Source organism: Capsicum annuum, chromosome 12 (genome assembly GCF_002878395.1).
Source record: "Capsicum annuum cultivar UCD-10X-F1 chromosome 12, UCD10Xv1.1, whole genome shotgun sequence".
Classification (NCBI taxonomy): domain Eukaryota; kingdom Viridiplantae; phylum Streptophyta; class Magnoliopsida; order Solanales; family Solanaceae; genus Capsicum; species Capsicum annuum.
This window is the reverse complement of record NC_061122.1, coordinates 47,168,317-47,186,599: the sequence shown is the minus strand read 5'-3', so window position 1 is coordinate 47,186,599 and position 18,283 is coordinate 47,168,317.

The window sequence follows — 18,283 nt, the reverse complement described above, 5'->3', positions numbered from 1 at the left end:
ACGATATTTTGGTGTATTCTAAAATTGAGGTGGATCATGCCAATTATCTTTGCCTAGTGTTACAGACTCTTATGGAGCAACAATTGTATGATGAATACTCTAAGTGCAAGTTTTGGTTAAATGCTATGGATTATCTGTGTCATGTTGTTTCTAGTGAAGAGATCTTGATGGATCCATTGAAAGTTGCGATGGTTACAAGGTGGCCTAGACTTGCGACTCTAACTGATATTCAGAGCTTCTTGGGTTTAGTCGGTTATTATAGGAGGTTTGTGGAAAACTTCTCTTCTGTTGCTTCCCCATTGACTAAGTTAACTTAGAAGAAGGTGAAGTTCTTATGGCCGGATGCTTGTGAAGGCAGTTTGGAGAATTTGAAGGATAATTAACTTTAGTGCCGATTTTGACTCTACACGAGGGTACCAATCGTTTTGTTTTTTATTGTGATGCGTCCCGTGTGGGACTTGGTTGTGTGTTGATGAAGTATGGCAAGGTGGTTGCTTATGCTTCTAGGTAGCTGAAGGTGCATGAAAAGAACTATCCGATTCATGATTTGGAGTTGTTGGATGTGGTCTTTGCTTTGAAAATTTGGTGTCACTATTTGTATGGAGTCCATGTTGACATCTTCTTAGACCATAAGAGTTTGCAGTATGTGTTGAGCTAAGAGGCTTTGATTTATCCAAAGTTTGGTATTCAATTTTACAAGGGTCTACTTTGAAGGTGTATAACTTTTTGATATATGTATAATTTTGCAGCTCAAGACCCACCAAATTGTAGATAATTTATTTAGATTTCCAACGATACAAATTTTTCCTTAATCCAATACCCGAGCAAAAGGTTATGGCCTTTTTCGTGAGAGGCATTAAAGGTCCGCAATTTGGCCGCGGCGCACTGGTTTCTCAATGTGATTTAGGGCATGATATGTCGCTCTCTCAGCGCGATATGGGGCATGATGCAGAGATTATTCTCCCTCCATTTTAGCTTCTTAAGGGTCAAGTGGCACTTGGGTCCTTTCCCCTTAACCCTAAACATCCAAGGCACGAATTAAAGCATCTAAAAGGGCATTATTTGCCCATCATCTTCAAAATTTCTCACATAAAAACCCTCCCATTTCCCATAAACAAAGTTCAAGCTTTTCCTCTCAAGAATACAAGGATTCAATCTCTAATTCCAAGATTCCTTTAAGAATCTATCTAATTAAGGTATGTGGGAGTTCATCCATGGGTCCTTTTTCACCCATGGATCCCAAAATCCATTTTATTTCAATTAAAGAATGAATTTTCTATCATTATGATATTCTGTATGTTCAAGAAAGATTGAATTTCATATTTCCATTGTGATTTAAATTAAATTCAGCTCATGTATGATCCATGCAAGATTTATTTCTTCATGCTATGAATTTTAGTTTCTCATGTCCTATTTCAAGTGAATTCCACGTTAAGTCCCCAATTTATGATTTTAGTCATGTAATTATGCTATTTTCTCATGTTTAAAGCATTCTCATGTTCAAGTTCATGATTCTCACATGTTTGGTGGAATGTTCATGTTTTGGATCTTTGAACCATGATTCCCATACTATGATTTTAAGTGTTGATATCATGCTTTATGGTCATTCAGTCCTGGCGGGTTATGAACACCCAATCCCTATGTGTTTTACATGATTTTAGACCTTTCAAGTAATGAGTCAGTCAACTCATGATTTTATTATTAAACTCAATTTGTTATGAACATATTGAACACTATCAGTTTTACTTGTTTTAAATTTCTTCAGAATTTGTTTACATTGTCATTTTTGAAATACCATGACCTGAGCTTATCAGTTATCAGTACATGCACTAATTAGTATTTCAATGTCTTTCAATTGGGAGTACGATTCAGCATCGAGCGAACCCAGGGATAGGGGTATTCATGCTAGTTTGGTGTTTAACCCTTAGTAGCAATCCTTGAGTTACAAAACTACGTAGCCAGTGCAGCTTTGAGATATCTTCCTACCAATTTAGGGTTGGCACATATCTCATAAGTACTCCTTCTAGTATAGGGTGACTCTTTAGTCCTTCAGGACACTATTTTAGTAGATCCACACAGCCAGTGTTATTACCCATGGCACGGTACTGATACCTTTCCAACTGGGTTACAGGTTGGACCCCGATTAGCTCAAATTTGGGTATGTCAGTTAGATAATACCTCCCACAGTGTCAATACAGTATTCAGTGTAGTTTCATTTTGGGTTTGCTTGATCAAGGCATACAGATTATCAGTTATCCAGTTATTAGATTTCAGTTTATAGATTATTTCAGAAATATTATATGATCGATCTTGGATTCTTAGATGTTATAGTTTCCATGCATTCATGTTCAGTTATCTTATGTTGCTCAGTTAGTCCTTATCTTATATGCATAGTACCCCACAATTTTAGTCTAGTAGTTCAGACTAAGTATAGTTCAGTATTCATTCATCAGCTATTCAGTGTTTGGATATAAGTAGTCCATATTCATATATTATCTACCTAGTATATAGGCGCCAATTATCCCTTTTCTTAGATTTCAATCATTCCGTCACTCAGGCATCAGTTATTCAGTTAATTAGATCAGCTCAGTATATGTATGTTTGGTTTCGTATATTTATGTATTAATGTTTTACCGTATTCCAGCTTCAGCTATACTTATTCTAAAAAAGTAAAGTTTTAAGAAACTAAGTATAGTGATTCACTAGCTTATTAGATTATGTTTGTTACTAATTTTTAAAGATATTTCAGCTTTCAGTTTATCTCAGTCTCTTGGTGAGTCTACTTACACTTAGCATGCATATTTTAAGATTACGTATGAAATCAATTTTACTTATTACATTCACCCTCGCTTACTTAGTACATTCCATAAGTATTGATCCACATATACATCTATGTGGCTATGTTGTTTCATAATATAGGTACCAATTGTAGCCTACACATCACGATCAGACAGTTACAGTTTCCATTTAGCAGGAGGTGAGTTCTCCTAGTTTGGGGACTCCAGTCGGATATTGATCATGTACTTCATCTTTGATTTTCCATATGTATTGATTAATTGGAGGCATGTACCAACTATCTATAGTCAGTATAGTAGAGGCTTCATATACGGTTAGTCAGAGTCAATCATGTAATTTTAGTTCTCTCTTCAGTTTTATCAGATTATAAACTTTATCACTATTATCTTTATTCAGAATTTTTATGATTTCATTTTTGCTCAGTAAATTAAGTTTTGTTATACATATTAAACAAGTTGCTCAAGCAGTATGCTAGTGTATACATTAGCTTGGGATCACTTGTGGTTCCAAGCACCGTGTTACGACTAAGGGTAGTCTCAGGTTGTGACATACATTCTGAGGTAGATATTTATCTAGGAGAGGTTCCCATGGTCATCCTAGTAGGCCAATTTAGGTCTCATTATTGGAATAAGGTGGTATACCTTTAAATTTTGTAACTTTTAGTAGCCAAGTATCAGGTCATACGAATGGAGGTTCTAGCATTTTTGTTAGGGCCAGAGTGCTCGTTCTAGTTCATCCATACCTTGTCATATTGAGTCAGGCCTTAGAGGATTCTTTTTATGTGATGAGTTTTTCCATGTGGCCAGGGATTACCCTTGACGTGTGTATGGATCCACGTAGTAGAGTTCTCAGCTTCAGTTTTGCTCTAGTTGTAGCCAGAGGTAGTTCATAGAGTGGTAAAGCTGGTGCTAAAGGTAATCGAGAAAGAGGTAGGGGTGCTTATGGAGGTTTTCATAGGTTTACTCAATTGGGGAGTAGATGCAAAAAGTGTTATGCTATCTTTGGATGGCCTGAGGTAGAGGCTTCTAATACAGTTGTAACAGGTATCTTCCCAGTTTGCTAAAGATCTGCTTCCGTATTATTTGACCTCGAATCTATATTATCCTATGTGTCCACATATTTTTCTTCTGGTTTTGATATTGCATGTGATTCTCTTGTTTTTCTTCTTTATGTTTCTACTTTGATTGGAGATTCTTAGTGGTGGATCGGGTATGTCGATCTTGGGTGGTTACCTTTGTGTGTCGTGAGACTTGAGTAAACTTGATTGTCCTAGGTATGGTTTATTTTGATATGATCTTGCATATGTATTAGTTATCTCTTTATCATATTATTTTGGATTGTTATTCCACAACTGTGACCTTATCTATGTCGGGTGTGACAAGGTTAACTTGGAATTTTTGTTTGAAGGGTGTTATATCTTTTCTACATACTCGTTCCATGATAGAGAGGGGGTATTTTTCTTATTTATCTTATATACGTGATGCTAGTGTTTCCTCATAACCTAATATGGATTCTATTCGTGTTGTTCATGAGTTCATAGATGTGTTTCCTATTGGTTTTCCTAGTATGTCTCTGGATCATGATATTGAGTTTTCTATCGATGTGAAGTTGGGCATCAAGCCCATTTCTATTTTTCCCTATAGGATGGTCCCGATGGAGTTGAAGGAGCAGTTGCAAGATTTGTTGGGTAAGGGTTTCATTAGACCTAGTGTATCTTCTTGGGGTTCTTCTGTCTTGTTCGTGAGAAAAAAGGATGATTCTATATGTGTATTGATTATAGGAAGTTGAACAAAGTAATGATTGAGAACCCGTATCCTTTTTCTGGCATTGGTGGTCTTTTTGACCAAATTTTGGGTGCTTCAGTATTTTCCAAGATTGATTTTAGATTCGAGTACCACAAGTTGATGATTAGAGCTTCAGATATTCCAAAGATATTTTTTCATAATCGATACGGTCATTATGTGTTCTTGATCATGTCTTTTGGATTGACCAGTGTCCCAACAACGTTCATTGATTTAATAAATTAGGTGTTTCTATTTTATCTTGACTCCTTTGTGACTGTATTTATAGATAACATCTTGGTTTATTCCAAGAGTGAGTCTTATAACAGAAAAATGCAAAAACAAATCACAAAGTATAGAAACACAAAAGCAAGGAAAAAAATGGAAAAAAACAAGGAAAGTAAAGGATAAAAAAATACACACAAGAGAAGGAATGTTGGCAAACTACATTATTAAATTGAGGCCCTTAAATATAAACCAACTACAAGAACTTAATTCATACGAAGATCGAGATGGATATTGAACCCTCACAACCAACGTTTCTACTCAAAATATTCAAAACTCCCTGCAAGCTTTCTAAAACACTCTCTAGTGCATTTTTCATCAAAAATCATCTAATCTAACCTAGGAGAAGACTAGCTATTTATTACAATTAGGCCCAAAAGTAACCCTAAATGCTAGTTGGGACGGAACCAAAAGTAACCCAAAAGACAAACATAATGCTTAATGGATCCAAAATTGACCCAAATTCCAAATACATAAGATGAGGCATTCTTTCTTAGTCCATCCTTTTTATGGTAGGTTGCAATACTCCTTTTCTTCCCTGAATCTTTGCCAATTACCTTGAGCTCGAGTCCTTGGGACAATTTGACTTGTATCATTCTCTCTTTCTTGAAGAAAATTTTTCCTCAAATTAAAGAATTCATCATGTTCAAGATCAAGAATTTTGGGGGAGTCCTTGGAATCGGGAGGGATCATAACTTGCTTAACTAAATAATGTGAAATTCTAATATTTTTTCTTAAGGATAAGCCTTTTCAAATGGCACTTGGTTGTCTATCATATTTGGGACAGTGATATCCCCATTACATGGATCCGCTTCAACCTATGCATTCTTATCAAACTTGTCAACCCCTACTATATGATTTTCCTCTTACTCCATGTTATCTTTGTAGTATGTATCACCTTTTCGAAGTATTATTGCTCATCAATTTGGGCACTCACTCATTAGGTGACCCCATACTTGATATTTAAAGCATTAATTCCCCTTAAGATTAGGATTAACTCCTTCTCTAAGAGATACCTTAGAGCATTTTTGTCAATGGCCTGTTTTCTAAAAGTCTTCCTGAATTTGGAGCATTGACTCCAAATGGAGGACACTTGATTTCCCATCATAGGCTTCATTGTCTCCTTCTCTGCCTTGATATCTCGTTCAACATCAATAGCCATCTCTAAGAGGTCATCCATCCAGGAAAACTGGTGCATTGATATTCGATAGGAAATTTCTTGATTCAACCCCTCTTTAAATCAAATCTTGGTATGCTTTTCATCTTTTTTGTAATCAAGTTTCAAGAATAGGTTTTGAATTCATCATTGTACACTTCAATAATCTTGCTCTTTGTCTCAAGTTGTCCAACTTGGCAAGCAAACTTTGTCTATACCTCTTCGGTATATACTTGGCTCTTATAAAGGCCTTCATTACACCCCAAGGTGGATAATGAACTCTATGAATAAACCCTTGTAATATCTTATCCAATTACTATCAAGTCAAAACATTACCTTTAAATTGAGAAATGACATAGGTTATCTTCTTAAAATTAAGCAAATCATTAGCTTGGAAGATCCTATCATATTGCAACTCTCACTCGAGGTGTCCTTCGTGATCACTACCTCCATGAAAGTTAGGAAGAGTGACTTGATAGATTTTAGGACCATGTTACCTATATAACTTGGTCCCCTGGACAATGTCCTTAAGCACCATGCCTATAACCTCCTTCTACATATCCCTCAAACTCTCCTTGAAATCTTATGGCTTGGTTTAGTGGCATTAGGTCAAGTGGAGCTTGGTAGAGGTGGGTTTGGATTTTGTGGTCTTTAATAGTATGGTATCTAAATTTGTGGTACTTGATAGGGTGGTTAATGAGGTTGGTTAAGGCTTTGTGGGTTCAATACCTATGGAATTTGATAGTTTGGTACTAGATTTTGTGGTATTTGATAGGGTGTAGTGAGAATTCGTAGAGCTTGGGGTGGATTTTGGGGCATCTATATATTAAATTATAGTGGTCGAGCTACATGTTATGGATTTTGGTCAATATTAGTACTAGATAAGGGAGCACTTTATAATGGGGGGGGGGGGGGGGAACATGCGGTGTAGAGTCATAGGAGAGATGGTGGCAAATGTTTCTTGGGTGTGTCCAGTTGAAGTGGAACCTCTATTGTTTGAAGTTGCCCCTAAGCTCACCATCCCTCCATATATATTCTTCACTCTTCCTTCCACATTTGATATCTCTTAGTTGTGCTTGACAATTCCCCCCTCATCATATTTACATCTTGTCGCAGTACCAGGATGGTCTCAACTAAAGTGTCTACACTTTCGCTGCTCGTGGTGGGTTAGATCGTATCTCCCAATGCCATAATACCTATTAACAAGACACTCAACACAACTAACAAACAAGTTTAAAGTTAGTAAAATCAAGTCTCTCAATCCAAGTGTTTTGGATTGCCTCATAATTAGCTCAACTCTTGATCTTTCTTGTTAATATTGGTATATGAGGTGAACTCACTACTCTGGTTAGAATGGATTCTAGTTGAGATAAGAATGGGTGACTCAATTAAGAACAAAAGGACTTGAACCAAAGAAGTAAACTGGGAAATAAATGATAAAACGTACAAAAAAAGACAAGAAAAAAAGACGAACATAAGAACCAATTAAACAACTAAGTAGATCCATTGCTACTTGTTAATTAGTTTTTATATAAGAAATTAAGAGGAATCAATAAATGAAACTAAATGATTGAACCTGAGCCAAAATTGATTTTGGGATGCTTAAGAGCAGACCAGGCGTATGTTGGGTGCCGGAGTGATCTGATTAAGTAGATAGAGTAGTCTACCTGGAAATTGAGCTGATTTTCCCTATTCTATGGGCCCTCTTTGCTTCTCTCTTTCGGAATATTCCTTGGGACCTTTCGATATTCTTTTGTACTAAAACTTTTGCTTGCTTTTTATTTCCCTTTTGTGGATTAAACAAACCTTTTTTGAATAATCTTCCTTCATCAAGACATGAACATCATCAAGAACACACGAACATTCAAAAATTGAACCTTAAGCTAACAATCTTGGAATTTAGTGAAATTCAAAATCCAAACTCCTTTAAAGTTTCCCAACACAACCCAAGCAATTTTAAACTCAAAAGACCACAAAAAAATTTTAGATTTAAACACCCACTTCCAAGTTTCTTCTACTTAAGCAACAATAATGGTAGAGTCTTCAATATAGCTTAGATTAAGCTCAAATTTGAAATTTTGACTCAAATTGTGCTACGGAACAAGAATCTAGCACTAAAACTCAAGAAACCACCAAAATAAAAAACTCAAATTTAGGCTAGATCCAAAAACGTAATTACCATTTTTTTGGGTGATTTTTAGTTTTCTAGATAACGAGACCCAGGATTGAATTCATGGAAATGAACTCAAGCTTGAATCTGATATAAAATGATAAAGGATAAAATAAAAAAATGAAACACATAGTAATAAAACACAAAAAGAAGGAAAGCTATCAAAACAAAACACGAAAAGTAAAAGATAGAAAATAGACTCAAGAAAAGGAACCTAGGGAAACCACGATACATTATGTTGAAGCCCCCAAATGTAAACCAAATATAATTACATAAGTTACAAAAATATCGAGAGGGATATTGAACCATCACAATCAACATTTCTACTTAAAACACTCAAAGCTCCCAACAAGCTTTCTGAAATACTCTCAGGTGCATTGTTCATCAAAAATCATCTACCTAACCCTAGGAGAAGGCTAGTTATTTGTAGCCTAGGGTATTTATTATAATTAGGCCTAAAAGTAACCCTAAATGCTAATTTTTCCTAAAAGTGACCCAAAAGCCAAAACAATGCTAAATGGGCGTAAAAGTGATGCAAAAGCCAAATACTCAAGATGAGGCGCTCATACTTAGTCCATCCTCCTCATGGTGGGTCGCAATACTTATCCCTATCCCTAAAGCTTCTCTAGTTGCCTTGAGCTCAAGTCTTTGAGGCGATTTGACTTATATCAAAGACCGATTATATAAAATATTTGAGGATTGTACTTTAGAGGTTACGTGATAAGAAGTTGTATGCTACGTTTTCCAAGTGTGAATTTTGGTTAGAGTTTATCTTTTTATTGAGCCATGTGGTAACTAAGGATAGTATTAGTTGATCTGGATAAGATTGTGGTGGTTCGTGATTGGGATAGACCTACCTCTCCTATTGAGATTTAGAATTTTTTCTTTTAGTAGGATTTATTGGTGTTTTTAGAGGTTTTTCATCTATTGTGGCTCTTTTGATAAAGTTGAATCATAAAAATGTGGTTTTTCAATGGTCAAATGCATATGAGAAGAGCTTCCAAAAGATTAAAGAGTTGTTGACTTTGCCCAAGGAGGGTATGTGTTATTTTATGAAGCTTTTATGTTGGTTGGGGTGCAGTGTTGATATGGAGAGTAAGGTAATTATTTATGCCATTTGTTAGCTGAAGCCTCATGACAGAAATTACCCTACCCATGATTTAGAGCGGGCAGTCAGAGTATTTGTGTTAAACTTGAGGTATTATTACTTGTATGGAGTTTCATGCAAGATTTTCTCAAACCATCATATCCTTGAGTACTTCTTCTAACAATGAGATGTTAATATAAGGCAGCAACATTGGCTTGAGTTTCTTAACTATTATGACCTCACTATTTTGTATCATCCTGGCACTAATATGGTCGTGAATGCCTTGAGTTGGAGGTCGACTATTTTGGGGAGTTTATCTTATCTCTTGATCTAGGAGAACCTTTAGACTTGGAAGTTCAATATTAATCTAACCAAATGGTTAGGCTTGATATTTCGACACTCAGGCATGTTTTAGACTTTGTTGATGCTAGATTTTCCTTGATGGATTAGATTCGAACTCACTAGTTTGATGATGAGAGTTATAGGTTAAGTGAGGTTAAGTCAATATAAGGTGTTAAGTGGTAAGGATAGGGTGACATATTTTGATTTTGATGGAGTTTTGAGGATTGTTGGTTGAGTTAGTATGCTGTGAGTTGATGGATGGGTAAGGTTGATTTCGAAGGAAGCACATTATTCTAGATACTCTATCCATCCATGGATAACCAAAATGAATCATAATTTAAAGTAGATTTACTGGTGGGGTGGTATGAAGAAGGATGTGGTAGGCTTTAGAGGTCATTGCTTGTGTTGTTAGTAGGTGAAAGTTAATCATCACAGACCAGGTGGTTCTTTTTAGAGAATACCCATTCCCGATTAGAAGAGGAAGCAAATCACTTTGGACTTTATGAGTAGGCTACCTTGTACATCTCGTGGTTCTAACAGTATTTGGGTCATTGTGAATTGGTTGGCTAAATCAGCCTATTTTGTACCTATTCAGATTTCCTTCAGTGTCGAAAGGTTGGCCAGTATCTATGTCTGTGAGATAATTCATCTTTATGGGGTACCTATGTCTACTCTTTCAGATAGAGGTTTTGTGTTCATTTTTAGCTTCTAGCATATTTTTCAGGAAGTTTTGGGTACTCAAGTTGACCATAACATAGCTTTCCCACAAGAGTGATAGTTAGTCAAAGCAAACTATTCAAGTTTTTGAGGATATACTCTGCGCATGTGTTATGGACTTTGGAGGTTAGTGGAGGCAACATTTTTCTCTGGTGGAGTTCACTTAAAGTAATAGCTACTACTCGAGTATTGATATCATGAACCGAACCAGGGCCTAGACGTAAAGGGCATCCCAAGTCCGACCGAGATCGGAGACCACCATCGTTACCCAACCCAACCTCCAGCCACCAATCCTGAGTTAGCTGAATTTCGAGAATATATCAAGATAGTGTAAATGCTTTCATGATGACTCTGGGATAGGATCATGACTGTGACCAACCTGATAGAGTCCAATTGTCCAACCATACCAACCGTACCAAACCAAAGGCCACAAACCAACCATAACCAAATAAGTTTGAGAATATAAAATGATAATCAATCCCAAAATATAATACGATAAAACAACCAAAATTATTGTCCAAGGGTGTAAGCCCTAACACCAATACCAATGCTAAGGTAAAAAACGATACCGATCCCACCCATACAAATCCATAGTAGTACCACAAAGCCTCTAACCAAAAGAGTAAAAATATCTGGTTGGGACTGCCCCCAACCATGGCCAAAAAATATATCCAAAACAAAGTCAAAGTATGTAAGAATATCCATATCATGAAATGGAGCCTTCCAGGAAGATGAAAGCTCTCCACTTCAACAAGTGCTGATACCGAATTTGAATACTAGATAGGACAAGTGGAATGGCCGGTTCCTGCATAGCATGGGTATACAGCTGCCTGTAGATGGGTTAGCGAGTGATTGCTAGCATGAACTAAGGATAAGGATAAAATAATGCCAATAAAATCCAAGTAAAACCATCCATAATGCATACAACCATACATATATACATATACAATGCCGGAAAAGGGAACCATGTTTAGCATGCACTTAAAATCATTACCTAGGCTGTGTAGCAATTGCCGTCCTAAACCACCCACGGGCTATATGGGTTCAGCTCCCCTTGCTGAAAGGTCCCCAACATGTGAAGTTGCATGACCGGGGAAATAACCCTAGGCTGACTAGTACATCCCCGAATATAAAGTATGTCATCATACACACGATCACCAAGACCAACCTCATATCGGCAAATATGAGTTTCCAGTTTTTTATCCCCCGAGACCTCTACCTTTCATGACTTTTCTACTCCTCTCCCTTTAATGCCCAAATTAATCCATTTTCCAACCAACCAAAACATTATCCATTTATTAACAAAGGCCATTAATATTGGTATCGTCATACCAATCCTTACTGGCAAGTATTATCCATAGCCAACCATTTATATATTAAGGGGACTTTCAAGTGCCCTTCTATTACCATACATACCACTTGGGGATCACCATGTACCCCACAAGCATTACCATTTAGCCTTTAACCATTCTTTTAAACCATTCCAAAACCATGAAATCCATTTAGGGTTCCATTATGAATTTAAAACAAGCAAGAGTTCCATTAAAATACATTTTCTCAATGAACATATATTTATAAGCATTCTATCAAACACATTGGGGGCATAATTTATCCAAAACCAGTTCCAATTTCCAATAACCATTCCAAAATAATCAAATTGTCCAAAACCATTGTAATGCATATAAAAACATAATTAAAACCATGGGAATCCATAACCAAGTATTTATAAGAAAAACCCCAAATTTGAAAACCAAAAGCATACAATAATGAAATTATGAAAACCAATAATGAAAAGCATGTCGTTAGTTAGAACTAACAATGAGGGAAGAGAGCACGCCTTAATTGACAAAGTAGACAGAGAGAAATCATCAACAATATCCCCAAATTGGTCCTTAAGATGAAACCTTAGCTTCCTTGCCTAAAAGATCTTAAGAGGATTTTAGAGTGTTTAGGAATAGTTTCTAAGTGTTAATGAATAGAATCATAGGGTCAGTACTCTCCTAACTAGGTTAGAAGTCGTGGGGGCCTATTAGGTTAAGTGGGGAAATATCCAGAATATCCTCACTTAAGTTTCAAAAAAATCCCATCGCAAGGATACGACTGACTCATATGAGTCATACCCTCTAATACAATTAGAACCTGCCTCTCATATCCAAAGCCTCAACCCTTGGACCCAACACTGTGCATCGTACGACTCATCCAACCCAAGTTATACCTACAACATATGATCAATATTTCCCACTCGCACCCTTTGCAGAAAAGAATATGAAGAGGATTGAACACTATCCCCTATACGAGTTCCCGATATGACTTGTACCCCGTCATACGGCTCAAAGTGAGCCACCTGTACTCAGACCCAACTTAAGTTACCAAGTCTAAGGTTGAGTTAAGGAAAAACCCAAACCATACGATCTGTATCCAACCATACGACTCATACCACCTAAGTTGTACCCTATTCCAGTGACTAAATCCATCCCATCAATCAATACTAGTCAGCATACGACAGGTCCATACCATCCGTACCCCAACATATGGCTCGTATCCCTGAGTTGTATTGGGTTCGGAGAATAGAATTTCAAGAAATTTCCTAAGGTCCAGAAATAAGGATGTTTCATTCTCCCCAGCTAGGAACATTTGTCCCCGAATGATAGATAAGGTAGGGTAGACGCAAACACGAGTCATTTGCATTATCAAACATAAAACCAACCTTTAGATATCTATACTCTTTTCATTTAGATAGAAAACAAAGATGCTAGAGATCCATGCTTTCCTTTAACAAACTTAGAAAATAAAGATCTTTTCAAGAACACATACCTTCCGCAGAAATCCCAGGAGCAGAAAACAAAAGCGAAAACTTGGACTTCATTTCCTCTTCCACTTCCCACGTAGCCTCTTCCACCTTGTAGTTCCGCCATAGAACCTTAACCAAAGCCATATCCTTTCTCCGCAATCGACCAACCTACCTATCTAATATCTCAATTGGACCTTTTTATAAAACAAAGAATACGAGATATCCAATCCTTCCAATGAAACAACCAAAGAAGGATCACCAATGCATTTATTCGACACAGAGAGATGAAAGATCGGATGAACCAAACCCAAACTAGCTGGTAACTCTAACTCATAGGCAACATTACCTACTCTCCACAAAATCACATAAGGGCCAATAAACTAGGGATAAAGCTTCCCCTTCTTGCCAAATTACACTACTACCTTTATAGAAGATACCTTTAGGAACACCTTGTCCCCAACCTCAAACTCCAAGTCTCTACGCCTAACATCCGTATAGGACTTTCGACGACCTTGGGTAGCCTTAAGCCTATCCCAAATCACCTTAACCTTCTCCATAGTGTGATAAACCAAATTCAGACCAAACATATCTTCCTCACGAAGTTTAAACCAACTAATAGGAGATATACACCTCCTATCGTACAACCCCTTAAAAGGGGCCATACCAATACTAGAACGATAACTATTATTGTAAAAAAACTCTACCAAAGGTAGATGCTCAACCCAACTTCTACTATAATCAACCACGCACACTTGAAGCATATCCTTCAATGTCTAAATATTCTCTCCACTTGTCCATTCAAATGTGAATGAAAAGTAGTACTCTAACTAACCTTGGTTCCCAACCCTCTTTGGAAAAATTGCCAAAAGTAAGACGTAAACTACCTACCACGATAAAAAATAATTGAACTATGCAGCTTCAAAATCTCATAAAGATACAGCTTCACATAATCCTCCTCAAAAAGGTACTACTCACTAGCAGAAAATGAGCAGACTTTGTTATTCTATCCACGATGACCCAAATCGAATCAAATTAGTTTTGAGACCGAGGATGACCAGTAATGAAATCCATATTGATTATCTCCTATTTCTACTTTGGCAAATCAATTTCTTGATGTAACCCACCAGGCCTCATGTGCTCAACCTTAACTTTTTGACACACCATTCACTTGACCACAAAATCAACCACATCCCTTTTCATATCGTTCCACAAATAGATTTCCTTGAGATCATGAACATCTTAGTCAAGATAGGATGAACAACATAGCGTAACTCATGCGCCTTGGCCAAAATTATTTGCCATAAATCATCAATATCAGCAACGCATAACCTCTCTTGGTACCGTAAAGTACCATCACCACTAATCTCAAACACCACCATCTTTTGCCCACCAACATCACTTTTGATCTTCATCAAAATAGGATCTAGCATTTTATTCTCCTTAATGTCTACACCAAGATATGATCAGAGCACTTTTTGCACCATCACACCACCATCCTTAGAGTATAAGAGACGAACTCCAAGATTAGCTAAGCATTCAATATCCTTCACCAATTCCTTCTTTCCTTTCTCCATATGACCCAAACTTCCCATAGACAACTTGCTAAGAGCATCAACAACCATGTGAGCCTTACCTAGGTGGTGTTGAAGACTTATATCATAGTTATTGAAAAGATCAAGTCATCTCCTATGCCTGAGGTTAAGCTCCTTCTGAGTGAACACATACTGTAGACTCTTATGATTAGAAAAGATATCCACATGAACACTATACAGGTAATGCCACCAATAACTCTAAATCATGAGTAGGATAATTTGTCTCATACACCTTTAACTGCCTGGATCATAGGCAATCATCTTTCCATGCTATACCAAAACAAAATTAAGCCCTACCCGAGATACATCACGATAAACTACTAACCCATCATTGTCTTTTGGAAAAGTCAAAATTAGAGCCAAAGTTAAAATATCTTTCAACTTCTCAAAACTCCCCTCACAAGTATCTGACCAGGAAAACTTGACCTTCTTTTGAGTTAATTTAGTCAAAGGAGAAACTACCGATAAAAACCTTTCCATAAACCATCTATAATACCCAACCAAGCTTAAGAAGCTTCGAATATTAGATAGAGTCGTGGGTCTAGGCTACCCCTTCACCACAACAACCTTCTGAGAATCCATCATAATCCTCTCACTAGAAATAATATGACCTAAGAAAGTTACGACGTTTAATCAAAACTCATACTTAGAAAACTTGACATACAACTACTATTTTTTTAAGGTCGTAAACACCACACGAAGGTTATTGGCATGATCCACCTCACTCTTTGAATAAACCAAAATATCATCAATAAATACAATGACAAAGCGATCTAAATACTGCCAAAAAACTCTGTTAATCAAGTCCATAAATGCCACTGGGGCATTAGTCAACCCAAATGACATTACCAAGAATTTGAAATGCCTATACCAAGTACAAAAACCCCTCTTAGGGATATACACCTCCCTAATCTTAAGTTGATAATGCCTCGGCTGAAGATCTATCTTAGAAAAGAACTTGGCACTTTGTAACTGGTCAAAGATCATCTATCCTTGGAAGAGGATACTTGTTATTGACCATCACCTTATTTAAATATCTATAGTCAATGAATATAAGATGGGAACTATCCTTCTTGAGCACGATCAACACCGGTTTACCCCATGGAGAAACACTAGGATGAATAAACCCATTGTCCAGAGATTCTTAAGTTACTCCTTGAGTTTCCTCAACTCATCCACAACTATTTTATATGGAGGAATAGATATTGGACAAGTGTCCAGAAGCAAATCAATACCAAACTCTATTTCACTATATGGAGGAACACCAGAAAGATCATCCAGAAAGACCTCTAGAAACTCATTAACCATTGGAACTGACTGCTGAGAAGGACCTTTCGAGATAGAATATTTACGCTAGACCAAGTGGTAAATACACCCCTTGGAGATTAACCTCTAAGCTCCAAGATAAGAAATAAACTTTCCCCTAGGAGCTAGAGGAACACCCTCCTATTCTATAACTGGTTCACTAAGAAACCTAAAGATAACCTTATGAGTCCGACAGTCTAAGGATGCGTAATAGGAGTATTACTAATCCATACCTAGAATAACATCTAAATCCACCATTCCCAGTTAAAAAAGATCCACCAGGGTCTGTTTGTCACCAATAGATACCACATACTCCTTATAGATCTTTTTATCAATGAACGAGTCTCCTATCGGGATAGAAATAGAAAAAGGATCCAAAATCACTTTAAGATCAAAGAAAAAAGATACAACCTCTTAAGGAGTCACATAATAAAGAGTGAACCCTAAATCAAGCAAACAATATGCATCACGGGAAAAGAGCTATAACGTACTAATAATGACATCAGGTGAGTTCTTTGATTCTTGTCATGACACTAAAGCATACAACCTGTTTCAAGCAACAATAGAACCAGGAGCATTAATAGAAATAGATGTGATGCCACTAGATGTAGGAGTAGAAAATGATGCCTTAGGAACCTTTTTCACCCCCATAGCAACCTTATTAATTGGACAATCCCTGAGCTAATGACCTGCCTAACCATAACTAAAATATTTATCCCTTTCTTTGTCAAAATAACCCCAATGAGAATGACCAAAAAATCAACAAGGAGGGAATAAAGAAATAGACTATCTTACTCTCGCCTAAGATTGGGCACCCTATTCCCAAAAATTTTCACCACTCTGATGATGCCTATCGCCCGACTGCTTCGGGTAAAGGGCACTGGTAGTAGAGTGGGAACCAGAACTCCCCCACTTCTTTTTCTTCCACTTGACACCATCCTAACCATCCTGATACTGAGCACCTTCTTGATCAGAAAACCTGCTTCTTTTACCCTACCTATCTCAAAACTCTGTTTGCTTTCTTTTTTTATTCTTTACTTGCTGCATATGAATAGTCAATCTAGAAATGTCCATATCTTTAATTAGCAAAGTAGTCTCTCTCTCCAAGATCAAATCCTGATTTAATCCAAAACAAACTTCCTCATCCTAGTTCCCATGTTAGTCACCAAATCAGGAGCATACCTTGATAGCTGATGGAACTTCAAGGCATATTCCTTGACATTTATTCTTCCTTGCTTGAGATTCACAAACTCTACCATCTTAGCTTCCCTCAACTCTTGAGGAAATAAATAATCCAAGAAGGCATTAGAGAAGGTCCCCCACAATTCTAATTCTTCTACATCATCCCTATACTTGTGCCACTCCTCATACCACTGGTATGAAATATCTTTGAGCTGATAAGCTACAAAGTTTACACTTTCCATATTGGTAGCCTGCAACACCCGAGATATATTTTCCATTACATCTAAGAAGCCCTGTGGATCCTCCTCTACCTTTACTCCAGTAAAAGTAGGAGGACCCATCTTCATAAATTGGCCAACCCTTGTAGCCTTAGTAGACAAAACACTAGATACACCCCACTTAGCCTGGGCAGTAACCAAATGAGCAATAATATTAATAGATTGACAAAATTTTACATGGGTCACATTACCCTAAGGGAACTGAGGAGAACTAGTAGGATTGTGAAAAACTCCAGCACCATCAGGAATGGGACCTTGAGATCAAAGATAAACCCCAGGTATGGGATGTACCCCCTCAGCATTATCCCTAGATGGGATAGAAGAATTTCCTTATGTTCCAAATCTATGAGGCAAGATCCAAAAGATGAACAAACAAGGATTATAAAAGATTCCAGGTCTTAGAATCCAAGCTTAAAAGTAGAATACCAAGAAAGTGGAACATTCTTAAATGTCTTGTAGCCTCTCCCTTATAAGTGTGAAGTGCTACACACTCCTAAAAGAGACTCTACTTGACATAAATTTTTCCCCAATAGTAAATGAACCTAAAGCTTTGATACTAACTTTTCATCACCCGAACTAGGTCCTAGATGTAATAGGCATCCCAAGTCCGATCGGGACCAGAGACCACCCCCAGTACCCAACCCAATATCTAATCGCCTACCTTGAGTTGGCTAAATTTTGAGCATATAACAAGATATTATAAATGCTCTTATGATGACTATGGGATAGGATCACCACCGTTACTAACTCGATGAATCCAACCGTCTAACCATATCAAACCAAAAGCCATAACCAAATGAG